Genomic DNA, 12,288 nt, shown 5'->3' with positions numbered 1-12,288 from the left:
ATCCAGCCCGTGGGACTGTCCTGTCTGGCCCCTGAGCTCACAGCTGGGGAGGCTCGCCCCTGGCCCCTCCTCTGCTTCCCCCCTCCCCCAGCAGCCTCAGTGCACTGTGTCACCAGCGCGGCGGTGTGGCTGGCTTCGGCATGGTAAGGGGGTGGGGAGCGGGAAGTCCCCGGGGGCAGTCAGGGGACAGGGAGCAGAGGGTGGTTGGATGGGGTAGTCAAGGGATGGGGAACGGGGGCGAGGGTTGGATAGGTGTGGGAGTCCCAGGGGGCCTATCAGGGGGCCGGGGGTGTGGATAGGGGTCAGGGCAGTCAGGGAGCGGGGTGGGGTTGGCTAGGGGGTGGGGTCCCTGGTGGGAGGTTAGGGGCAGGGGGTCCCAGGAGGGGACAGTCAGGGGACAAGGAGCGGGGGGGGGTTGGATGGGTCAGGGGTTCTCTGTGGGGCAGTCAGGAGGTGGGACTTGGGAGGGGGCAGATGGGGGCAGGGGCCAGGCTGTTTGGGGAGGCACAGACTTCCCTACCTGGCCCTCCATACAGTTTTGCAACCCTGGTATGGTCCTCAGGCCAAAAAAAAGTTTGCCCATCTCTGGTCTAGGATATAACAATTTTCATAATAACTTCATAGCACCAACCAGAATTCATAAATTATACAGACACATTAACCAAATCATTACAATGTTACCTTTCATAGTTCAAAATATCAGTTTCACAAAGTTTAGAACAATACTGTCAAGCCCTTTACTCCCTATGTATTTATTGCCCTTGTCAGAGGCTAAAATTCCTTCCTAATTTTGTTTTTCTTAATTTTTAGGATACACCCCACCCAAGTGGATCTTGATGCTGACATATTTTCCTGAGCTATTTATGCACCATAATTATCACTGATACCAGCATAGCTATGGGAATAGTGCTAGTCAGTTAACTTCAGCTGCATGGCTGAAGAATAAAATAATAAAATTTTGTGTGGGAGCCAGATAAACATTGGCTATTAATTCCCCACCTCTCTCCCCTCCTCTCCCCTCCCCCCTCAAGTCTCAGCAAGAATGGATATATTTTTATACTAAGGTACTGACAGAATAGAATATCTTCTGACAATGTAGTATAAAGCTCTCAGATCTACGATTTTGTTAATCTTTGTATCACATTTCAAACAAAGTATCAAAGGGGTAGCTGTGTTAGTCTGGTTATGTAAAAGCAGCAAAGAATCCTGTGGCACCTTATAGACTAACAGACGTTTTGCAGCATGAGCTTTCGTGGGTGAATACCCACTTCGTTGGATGCAAGAGTGGAAATTTCCAGGGGCAGGTGTATATATAAGCAAGCAAGAAGCAAGCTAGAGATAACGAGGTTAGATCAATCAGGGAGGATGAGGCCCTGTTCCAGCAGCTGAGGTGTGAAAACCAAGGGAGGAGAAACTGGTTCTGTAGTTGGCAAGCCATTCACAGTCTTTGTTTAATCCTAAACTGATGGTGTCAAATTTGCAAATGAACTGAAGCTCAGCAGTTTCTCTTAGAAGTCTGGTCCTAAAGTTTTTTTGCTGGAGGATGGCCACCTTAAGATCTGCCATTGTGTGGCCAGGGAGGTTGAAGTGTTCTCCTACAGGTTTTTGTATATTGCCATTCCTAATATCTGATTTGTGTCCATTTATCCTTTTCCTTAGAGACTGTCCAGTTTGGCCGATGTACATAGCAGAAGGGCATTGCTGGCATATGATGGCATATATTACATTGGTGGATGTGCAGGTGAATGAACCGGTGATGGTGTGGCTGATCTGGTTAGGTCCTGTGATGGTGTTGCTGGTGTAGATATGTGGGCAGAGTTGGCATCGAGGTTTGTTGCATGGATTGGTTCCTGAGCTAGAGTTACTATGGTGCAGTGTGCAGTTACTGGTAAGAATATGCTTCAGGTTGGCAGGTTGTCTGTGGGCGAGGACTGGCCTGCCACCCTAGGCCTGTGAAAGTGTGGGATCATTGTCCAGGATGGGTTGTAGATCCCTGATGATGCGTTGGAGGGGCTTTAGCTGGGGACTGTATGTGATGGCCAGTGGAGTCCTGTTGGTTTCTTTCTTGGGTTTGTCTTGCAGTAGGAGGCTTCTGGGTACACGTCTGGCTCTGTTGATCTGTTTCCTTATTTCCTCGTGCGGGTACTGTAGTTTTGAGAATGCTTGGTGGAGATTTTCTAGGTGTTGGTCTCTGTTTGCGGGATTAGAGCAGATATGGTTGTACCTCAGTGCTTGGCTGTAGACAATGGATCTTGTGGTGTGTCCGGGATGGAAGCTGGAGGCATGAAGGTAGGCATAGCAAAACAAAACATATCATAGAAGTTATGTCTTTCTTTCTTTGCCTCTGAGTTTTGCACAGTTGGCCTCATAAAGAGGCATCTGTCACTGTCAGCAGAATAAAAAAATAGTTTCTATGCTTTGGAATAATGTAAAGTTGTTCTTGCAGTGCAATTTGTTTAATTAATAGTGTTAGTTTGGGGGAAAAAAATCTATGTATTATCACTTAAAAACTAGTAAGAAGTAGAAATGATCCGTTTTCTTCATTTAAAGTACATCATCAATTCATGTAAAAAGTCGCTAGCTTTATGACTTTCATAAACCCATGATTTATATGAGACTTCACTTCTTAAAGGATTACCATTACAAAAGAAACAATGAAAAATAATGCTTAATATATAAACAATTTTTGCAAAGTATTGTTAAAACATAAAGGTCAACTTATTAACTGATTAAGCATTAGCATGCAATCGGGAGGAAAGAAAACTGTTTACTAATATTATTCTGGAACTGCTGAAAAACTATTTTTGTACTGCTGCATGAGGCTTATTTTTCTTTTTTCAGTTCAGTGATGAATGAGTCATCAATCCTTAATTTAGACAAAGGTAGGAAAAGCCAATCTCCTTGTTACCATAAAGTTCAAACTATGTATGGCCCTTACCATGTATGGTTCAGACAACGATTATATTTTCTAGGATAGCTTGAAAAAGAAAATAACTCTTATAAACTCACCACCTAATTGCAAGATCAGTTACCATGCATCTGCTTGAATGAATTCCAATTGCTGCTTATTTTTTCAAAGGCTTATTCTAACAGTGTTAATAAAGCAATTATGAGCACAGGAAGTGCATTTATTGATGTCTAAATCTATTAGTCTTCATAATGACTGAAAAACAGAAGTCCTCACTTTTGGTGGCTTGGTAAAACAAAATGAATCTACTGCCCCTTTCAGCACTAAATAAAGTTATTGATGTATATATTTTTTATCAATAATTAGTGGAACACATCTCTTCTCCCTTTGTTGTCAAAACCATAAATCCTTAGATTCCTCAAATTCCCAGTGAAACTATTTATTCACCGGGGTGGGGTGGAGTCGGGTGGGGGGGGAGGGCGGGGAGAGAGGGAAGGGGAATGTGTTCCTAGACTACTTTGACCTTTTCTTTTGTGACTCAAACTATGTGATCAGGTTAGTCATATTCTACCATTTATTTCTGCAAAGTATCTTCTATACAAAAGTATCAGAGAATGCTTTGTGGTTTACTGCAATCTATACATAAAAATAAAAGCAGAGTATGGTGGTTACAATATATAATACAGGTAGCAGCAATAGGTATGGTGGGGCAAAGATGAAGAAGAGTAAAAATTTATATTATGGGGATAGCAATTGAGCAGAGAAAAACTGGGATGTTCTGAAAGTACAGAAAAAGCAATACTAGTGTCATTTGAAATACTGTATTAACCATACAGTTCTGTACTTGAAACCTCAACACAAACACAGTTTGGCAAATAAGAGACAAGTTCTGAAATGCTGCAAGCACCTAACTGAGAAGAGCCTGCTGGAAAGCATGATGGCCTAGAAAATGATGCTATGCATAATGAGTGTCTAATGCTTAGCATTTATTTGGTACTGCACAAATATTAATTTATGAATTTGTACAACATCCCCTTTGATGTAGGAAAGATTTTTCATCCCTTTTTTACAGATGGGGAAAACTGAAATAGAGTTTAGGCTCCAGTTCACAAAAGCATGTAACCATGAGCTTAACTTTAATTATTTCAATGGAAATTAAGCACATGCTTAATGGTCAGAAGGGACCATTGTGATCATCTAGCCTAACTGACCTCCTGCACATTGCAGGCCACAGAACCTCATCCACCCATTCCTGAATTAGACCCCTAACCTCTGGCTGAGTTATTGATGTCCTCAATTCATGGTTTAAAGACTTCAAGTTACAGAAAATTCACCATTTACACTAGTTTAAACCTGGAAGTGACCCGTGGCCATGCGGTAGAGGAAGACAGATCCCTTCCCCCCCCCATCTCTGCCTATCTGACCCATGGGAAAATTCCTTCTGGACCCCAAATAGTACTCAGGGGGCCAGAATCTCAGCTGGTGTAAATCACCACAGCTCTATAGAACCAAAGGAGTTATGACAATTTACCCAGATAAGGATTTGGTCCAGGAATTCCTAGATGTCTGGTCATAATCAAGCTACAGAGTAAACAGATTTAACATGATACTTGCAGAATAAATTTGAACAATGACTTATTTTGAGGAAATCACAATTTGCTTTCAGGTGTTCTGTGAGCACAAAAATACAGTCAGCCCAGGTCTACACTAAAAAGTTAGGTCGACCCAAGTATGTTGCTCAGGAGTGTGAAAAATCCAAACCTCTGAGTGATGCAGTTAAGCCAACCTAACCTCCCGTTTAGACAACACTAGGTCAATAGAAGAACTCCTGTCAACACAGCTACCACTTCTGGGGAGGTAGATTAACTATAGTCATGAGAGAACCCCTCCTTGTCTCTGTAAGGAGTGTCTACACTGAATTGCTAAAGCTGTGCCAGTGTAATGGTTTAAATGTAGACATAGACTAAACTCGTCTAGTAAAACATTTGTGCTGAGGAATGGATTAAAAACTAGATAAAAGATTGAAAAATGTATAAGAACAAAATAGTTAATTTTCAACATGGAAGGAGGCTAACTCTGGGGTGCCCCCATAATTCCTACTAACACTGGCATTTGTTAACATTTTTCTCAGTGATCTGGAAAAAGGGGTGAGCAAGAATGTAGCAAAATTTGCAGATTACATTGAAGTATTTAGGATTTTTATGACTAAATAGGATATGAGGAGCCTAACAAAGCACAGGGAAATTCTATGTAGACAAGTAGCAAAGTAAGGTACATCGGAAGGAACAATTTGAACTACTCATATACATTGCTGGGGTTCAAATAAATGTATTAAACACTCGTCATAGGGCCAAATCCAATGACCAATCAAGTCAATGGAAAGACTCCCATTGACTTTAGTGGGTATAGCTTTTGTCCTCTGTTATGGCTCTTCGGAGCACAGAACCAGTTTCCATATTGGAAACTATTTCCCTACTCTGTGTTATTTTTCCCCTCTCTCAACCAGTTTTCAAACTCAGGATGGAAATGCTTTGCTCACACGGTGACTATCTAGTTTCCCTAGTAGCCCCTTGTGACTATCAAAAGCTTTGGAAGGTCCAAATAAATAACAGCTGATTCTTCTTTATGTATGTATGTATGTATTTATTTATTTTGGCTCAAAGAATTATCTGAAACCGGAGAGGCATGATTTTCCTTTACAGACACCATTGAGGTTTGTCCCCATTAAAGGATGTTCTCATCAGATACTATGGTGATGGGCACCATCATAAGAACCTACATTGGTAAGATAAATAAGTGTTTTGAAATTTTAACCTTAATTCATTCATCAAATTTACCTGATAATGTAGTAAGACTAATTGGCCTGTAATTCCCAGATCATCCCTAGTTTATGTATAATATTGACTAATCTTCAGTCCTCAGGTATAGTAGCTGATTTTAATGATAGATTAAATATTTTCGTTAGCGGTTCTGCCACTTCATTCTTAATTCACTGCAGGATCTTGGAGGAAAACTCTGCTCCTGGTGACTTCTTGCCATTTAAATGATCAATTTATTTTAGCACTTCTTCTGACACTTCTGACTGACAATGCCTTATCTATATTATTTGCAAGCAGTAGCTCCTGGGGTATCTCTCCAAACTCTTTGTGGCAAAGATTGATGCAAATAAGTTATTTACGTTTCTGCAATATTCTTTCAGACTGCAATGTCTTTGAATGGTCCCTTTTCTCCCTGGAACTGAAGCAGATTCATAGACTTCCTCGCAGAATACCTGCTTCCAATATAATTTAAAAGTTTATTGTTTGGGGGTTTTTTATGTCTTTGGCAATTTGCTTCAAAATGCCCTATTAGCCTGTCTGATTTCCATCTTACATTGTACATCTGCTTTGATGTTAAGGTATCACAAATGTACAATACACACTGAGCAATTGTTTAGTCCCTGATATTTCTGTAATATTTTAATACACAAAAATACAATCTACTTTCCTTGTGACAACATACTGTATATAGAGATTTGAGTAGTTATAATTTCTTTTTTAATATGCAAGGCTGGCTTCGTATATTTCACAGGAACCTTTCTATTTATTTTAATTAACTCTCTCTGTGTTTGGCCAAAGATTGCCTTCCTCACTTTCCTGGGAGTAAGAGGTCTATTAACATGCAAACTAGCAGGTCATACTGCTCTTGGAACAGAATTAAGTTCATATTAATGTTGAATTTACACTAGTGGGGCCCTTTGTACTCTGAGAAAAATATAGGTTTTACTTGCAGCTCACTACAGAATGACAAAATGAAAATCGGATTCAGTTACAGAAGGGAAGATTGACAGTCGGCAGACTGGTTATCAGCAGAGGCATTCATAAAAACAATGAGTGTAGAGGGATCTAGAGGGAAGGAAATCTTGAATGCCAGAGGGGAAAAAAAAAAAACAAAACAAAAAACAATTCCTAAGGGAATCATACAAGAAAACAGGATCACCTGACTTGAATATTAGCATACAAAAGTTGCTGCTATGGGTGTTGGCTAATAGCCCTTTGTAAAACAAGCTTGCTTTACATATGCATGTTAGTCATCGCTGAAAATACAGTGTATGGGTTTCTAACATATCAGCAACAAATTAGGCATCTGACCCTGATCCTCTGTATCCACACCTAACCCTCAACTGCCCACTTAATTTCAAGTGACTGCCTAAAATCAACCGTTACCCCTTATGCTTAACAATCTGTCCCAACTTGTGTTTAGCTCAGACACTCTGATTTCCTTCCTTACACCAGAAGACAAGCTCTGTGTAGCATTAAAGCTTGTACCTTCCACCCACAGAAGTTGGTCCAGTAAAAGATATACTGAAGGGAGTGAGGCAATAACAGGATTTTTCAGAGGGCAGCTAAAGCACAGCAGTGCCCACTCTGGCAGGTTATTGTCTTTCCCCCCCACCAGATGAAAACACAGACAGGCATCAGGGTTTTCAGGAAGAGCAAGGCTGACTGGAAAGTGGTACCCAAACACAAGGGCGTACACAGAACAGTGCTAAAGGACACAGCCTTCCTGTAGGCGGATGCTGAAATGGTAAATGAGGCCACTACTCAGATATATTTTCAAAGGCCTTGTGTACAATGGGATTTCTGTACCCGTGGGAGTGCTGCTGTAGACACAGTTTACACCAGTGCTGTGCAATTTGCACTGGTGCAGTCTACCCCAGTTCCAAACTGGGACATGATGCGCCAGTGCAATTCACATTGCACTGGTGCAAATCATGTTTACATTAAGACTGTATCTTAACTAGGGGAAAATTGTGTTTTTAAAATTGAGTTAAGTTACTCAAGCTAGGTAAAATGACTTGAAACACCACTTGGTAACTTGTGTAGCCAGTCTGACACCTTAAAAATTGTTTTGCACCTTACGGGGGAGCCTAGGTTAAGAGAAGATCAGCTAATATGATTATGATTTAAAAGGCACCTTTTCTCCTAGGCTAGACAGACCCTTGATGCTAAAATCCCAGTAAAGACCAAGGGTACGACTACATTAAAAGTGCTACTGCTCCTGAACTTGTAACTTTTTTGTTCTTAATATAATGTTCCCAGACCAAACTCATCCTTGGTATAATTGTGCTGAATTTAATGACAAAAGGAAAAAATTGGCCCATGCTATTTTTGTTTTTGCCTCAAAAGCAAAAACCTAACTCTCTGGAGCCAATTTTCCACCTACTGTTTTCCTTTTCACTGAATTCTAGTCACTGTCACAACCATGACCGCTTGCTGGCTTCTAGTATTTTTAATAAATTGTACCAAGTTTCATGTCATGTCACAAATCAGATTATAAACCACCTCATCAGGAATAAAACAAGTCTGGTATTTAATTACATAAGAAAGAAAGAAAGAAAGAAAGAAAGAAAGAAAGGTGATTCAGATTGGAATAACCCATTGACACATCTAGTATTGGCTATTTCCTCATAGTTCAGTTTGAAGGGTGCTAATTTGGGACTGACTAATGTAAGTCTCCATGTGGTCTATTAAATATAGAATTTCCCCAAATTATTCCACAGATTATTTTATACAGAACTAATTTTAATAAACACATGGTAAGGAGTAATAAAATGTGTTCTTTAAATACATGTTACCCCTCTTTGATCTGAGCGGCTAGCCAAAGTTCGTGACCCTGGGGATGATCTGTTTGGAAGCAGAAATTGATGGTGTCTGGTATTTTCTGTGAGGCAATCTTGTTTGTTTACAAGGAATGCACAAAGTCCTGTGTTCTCAGAATGCAGGAGAAACCAAGAACAAAAGGAACCATTTCTTAGCTTATAGCTCCAAGCCTCTTTAGCTAACACAAACCTCAAAAACTCTCTCTCTAGCTTTTTGCAGGGTCACACACTGTGCCCATAGGCTACTGCCTGGCTTTCTTGCTTTTTACCTCTGCCTCTCTCTGTCTCTGTTCCCAGTTTGTGTGTGTTCTACCCAGGGCCGGCTCCAGGGCTTTTGCTGCCCCAAGCAGAAAAAAAAAAAAAAAGCCACGATCGCGATCTGCAGCACTACTGCCGCCGCTTCAGTCTTCAGTGGCAATTCGGCGGCAGGTCCCTCATTCTGACAGGGAGTGAGAGACCCGGCCGCTGCCGAATTGCCACTGAAGACCCGGATGTGCCGCCCCTCACCGTTGGCCACCCCAAGCAGCTGCTTGCTGGGCTGGTGCCTGGAGCCAGCCCTGGTTCTACCTTCCTCCCCCACTCTCCCCTCACACCTGGTTACAATACCCAGGGAAACTCCTCACTGTCGTTGGCCAGATTCTGCTAGGCCTTGTGTTAGGTGTAAGAAACAGTTATGGGTCCACAACTATCTTAAATGAAAGGTACGTTCACACATCGGTTTTAACTCACGCTATAATAAGGTTTCACCCAGCTCATAACATACATGAGACTTGCTGCCTACTCTATATTCCCATCACTTCACTATCGGTAAATAAATGTCACGTATCTTTTTAAATGTTACACAATGAAGACAGCACCCTTGTTAGGCAACTTCCTTTCTTACCTTGACCTCCCCCACATCCTCACATCCCTCCCAAAAAAGAAAACAGATTCATGGGTACAGTTTTGTTCCTCCTTTGCTAGAAGACCCTTTGTCATGATTTAGGGCTGGCCGTAACTCTGAGCTCCTCTTTGGAGCTTTCCTAGTGCAGCTGCTCCAGGTCGAAGGCTTCAAGCCTTCACCTCTCTGGGGCTCAATCTCACAATTCTCTCACTTAGACCAGGGTGCTAGTACCCTGTGTATCAACTGTGATTACCCCGAACAGGTCATACCTGCCTTGGTACCTGTGGCTCCCCCCTGCAGGAGCTGTGATCAGTGATGAAGACAGCGACCTAAACAATGTTTTCTTTTAAGAAACCTGTTTTAATCTTAATAGTAGGAATGCAGTGTAAGAAAATGATTTTTAAAACAACAAACAGTGTATCTGCATAGCTATCTTACCTAAAAGCCTAGGTCAGCCTATCTTAACCCCAGATACTCTAAGATCCGGAGTCTGGGGGGTCAGACTGTTTCCCAACAGTCTCTGCCTCCCCCTTAACCATCTGATTTCCCTTCCTGACAGTGTCTGTGTCTTTAAACCTTTCTGAGCTTTTTTATCCTTCTAGCTCACAGGGACCTGTGGTAAACACCTGTTTGGCAGGCCCAGAGAGGAGCCCAGCCAGGGCTTCATATGAATTGCTTTGCATTGTCCTTCAAGTGTTTGAAGAGAGAAGAGCACATTAGCGTACCTCCCTTTTCTCAGGACATTTCTTGTCCTTAACAGAATATATGCCTACACAATGGCCTCTGGCAGCTCCAAATCTGCCACACGCTTCCATTAGGTAATGGAGCTTTACCAAGCCTTGAATGGTGATTTAAACAGGTTTCCTTGTATAGATAGTTATAACATTTTACCATCTAATCTGTGTAATTATTTTCATTTGGGTCCAGCTTTACTAACCATAATGACTTTGGGAGATGTGGAACCCTAAATTTTCTCCTATTAAAGTCTGCATGAAAACACAGCTGCTAACTTTGCAGCTAACAAAATTAAACTAATTGTTGTTCTTATTCTTCACTTATTATGGTAGCACCTAGAGCTCCTGATCAGTGACCCAGACCCCACTGCAATATGCCCAGCACCAAATGTTCAAAACTCATTAAATCAACCCCATTTTATGATTTTTTGAGGCTTAAAAATCATAAGATTTTAAAACATTAATACATTTGGGGCTTGTGAGGGGCTCAACCTTCTCACATGTCCTTAAGCCCTTTGAAAGTGCACTGGCCTTTAAGAGCTTACTCTCTTAGCCTTTTGGCTCAGTTCCCACTATTCTTAAATCCTCATGTCATATTCCTGCCGGCCTTGGTAGCAGGGCCTTAGGGAGTCCAGTCTTTCTCTAGGTCACAGGGAAAAGAAATACACTTACATTGGTGAGGCTTCCCTCAGCAGTCTTACCACAGTCCTTCAGATCCTGCTCCTTGGCAGCTTCTTACACCACTATGCTGCTGACACAGGATGGTCCTTAGCCTCTCTGGCAGCCACCACCTTCTGTCTGGGCTGCAGACTCTTATCTCACCTGTTGCTCATCAACCAAATGACCACAGCCAAGGAAGCAGCTACTCTGTCCCTTCTCACAGGGTTCTTTTTTATTTGCCTTCTGGAGTTTGAGCCTGTTAGGTGAATTCTGATCATGTTTACCACTGCAACCACAAGGGCTAGAAACTTACTTTAAAAAACAAAACAACAGATTCTCACATAATCACTGGACCTCAGAACCTGGGGCTTTAAGAACAGCAAATATGCAAGAGTCACGATGAAAGCACAAGAAATTTCTGTTCTCAACCCCTAACATTTCCATTGCTCATATGAATTTTCTTATAGTAGGGTGGCATATATCCTGCTACACAGGATCAAGAGTTTGGTATAGGCTTTTTCATGCAATATTAATATACTAGTTTTTAGCAGTATTTTAATACTTGGTGAATGGGTTGGATTGAAGCTGTGGCTAGGGACATGTTTACAGTGCAATAAATATAATGAGCAATTTCGCCTTCAAGAGTGATCTCCAAACAGATCAAACCAGAAGATCTGTTTAATACACCCTCATAACTTGTTACTGTTCCCTATAGGTGAAGACTGAGGAGAACTGTGATGTAGAAATAAATGAATCTTCACTTAATTTTAGTTTGAAAGTAAAATATCCTTTGCATGTTTACCCTAAACCGATAGGCTTAATTTTATTAAAAAACAGTCATCATCCCCCCTCCCGCCCCCCATGTTCCAATATGGTGACATAAAAATGCCTGGAACTTTTTGTGAGATAGTAATTCATTTGGGCAACATTTTCAAAAATGACTTAAGAGTTCCATTTTCATCAGTGATTTATGGAGGAGATTTTCAAAAGCACAAATGGCAGTTAGGAGCATATGTCTCATTGAAAGTCAATGGAAGGTAGGTGTGTAACTGTTATTTATGCCTTTGGAAGTCTTCCCCATAGGCACTTAGGACCCTAATTCCATTGACTTTCAATGGGACTAAGGCTCCTAAGTCATTTAGGTGCTTTGAAAACATTACCACTTGTCCACATTGGGGTTTTTATAGCAACCAGTATAACTACACTGATGTAGCTGCATGGGGTAAATCCCTAGTATATACAGGGTCCATCAGAATAAACCGTAACTTGCAGTGGTGCAGCTTACTAGGGTAAAAACCCCAGTTTTGAAAAAGGCTACATGAAAATAAATAAGGTGCCATCCTCCCCATAACCATTTACCATTACTTTTAATCCTTTTTATAACTATTTATGGGAGTGGTATCTAGGCAGAATGGAAAATACAGCAAATCCTTTACTTTAGTAGCACTGCAAACATAGATGA

Source organism: Mauremys mutica, chromosome 1 (genome assembly GCF_020497125.1).
Source record: "Mauremys mutica isolate MM-2020 ecotype Southern chromosome 1, ASM2049712v1, whole genome shotgun sequence".
Lineage (NCBI taxonomy): Eukaryota > Metazoa > Chordata > Testudines > Geoemydidae > Mauremys > Mauremys mutica.
This window is presented reverse-complemented; position numbering follows the sequence as displayed.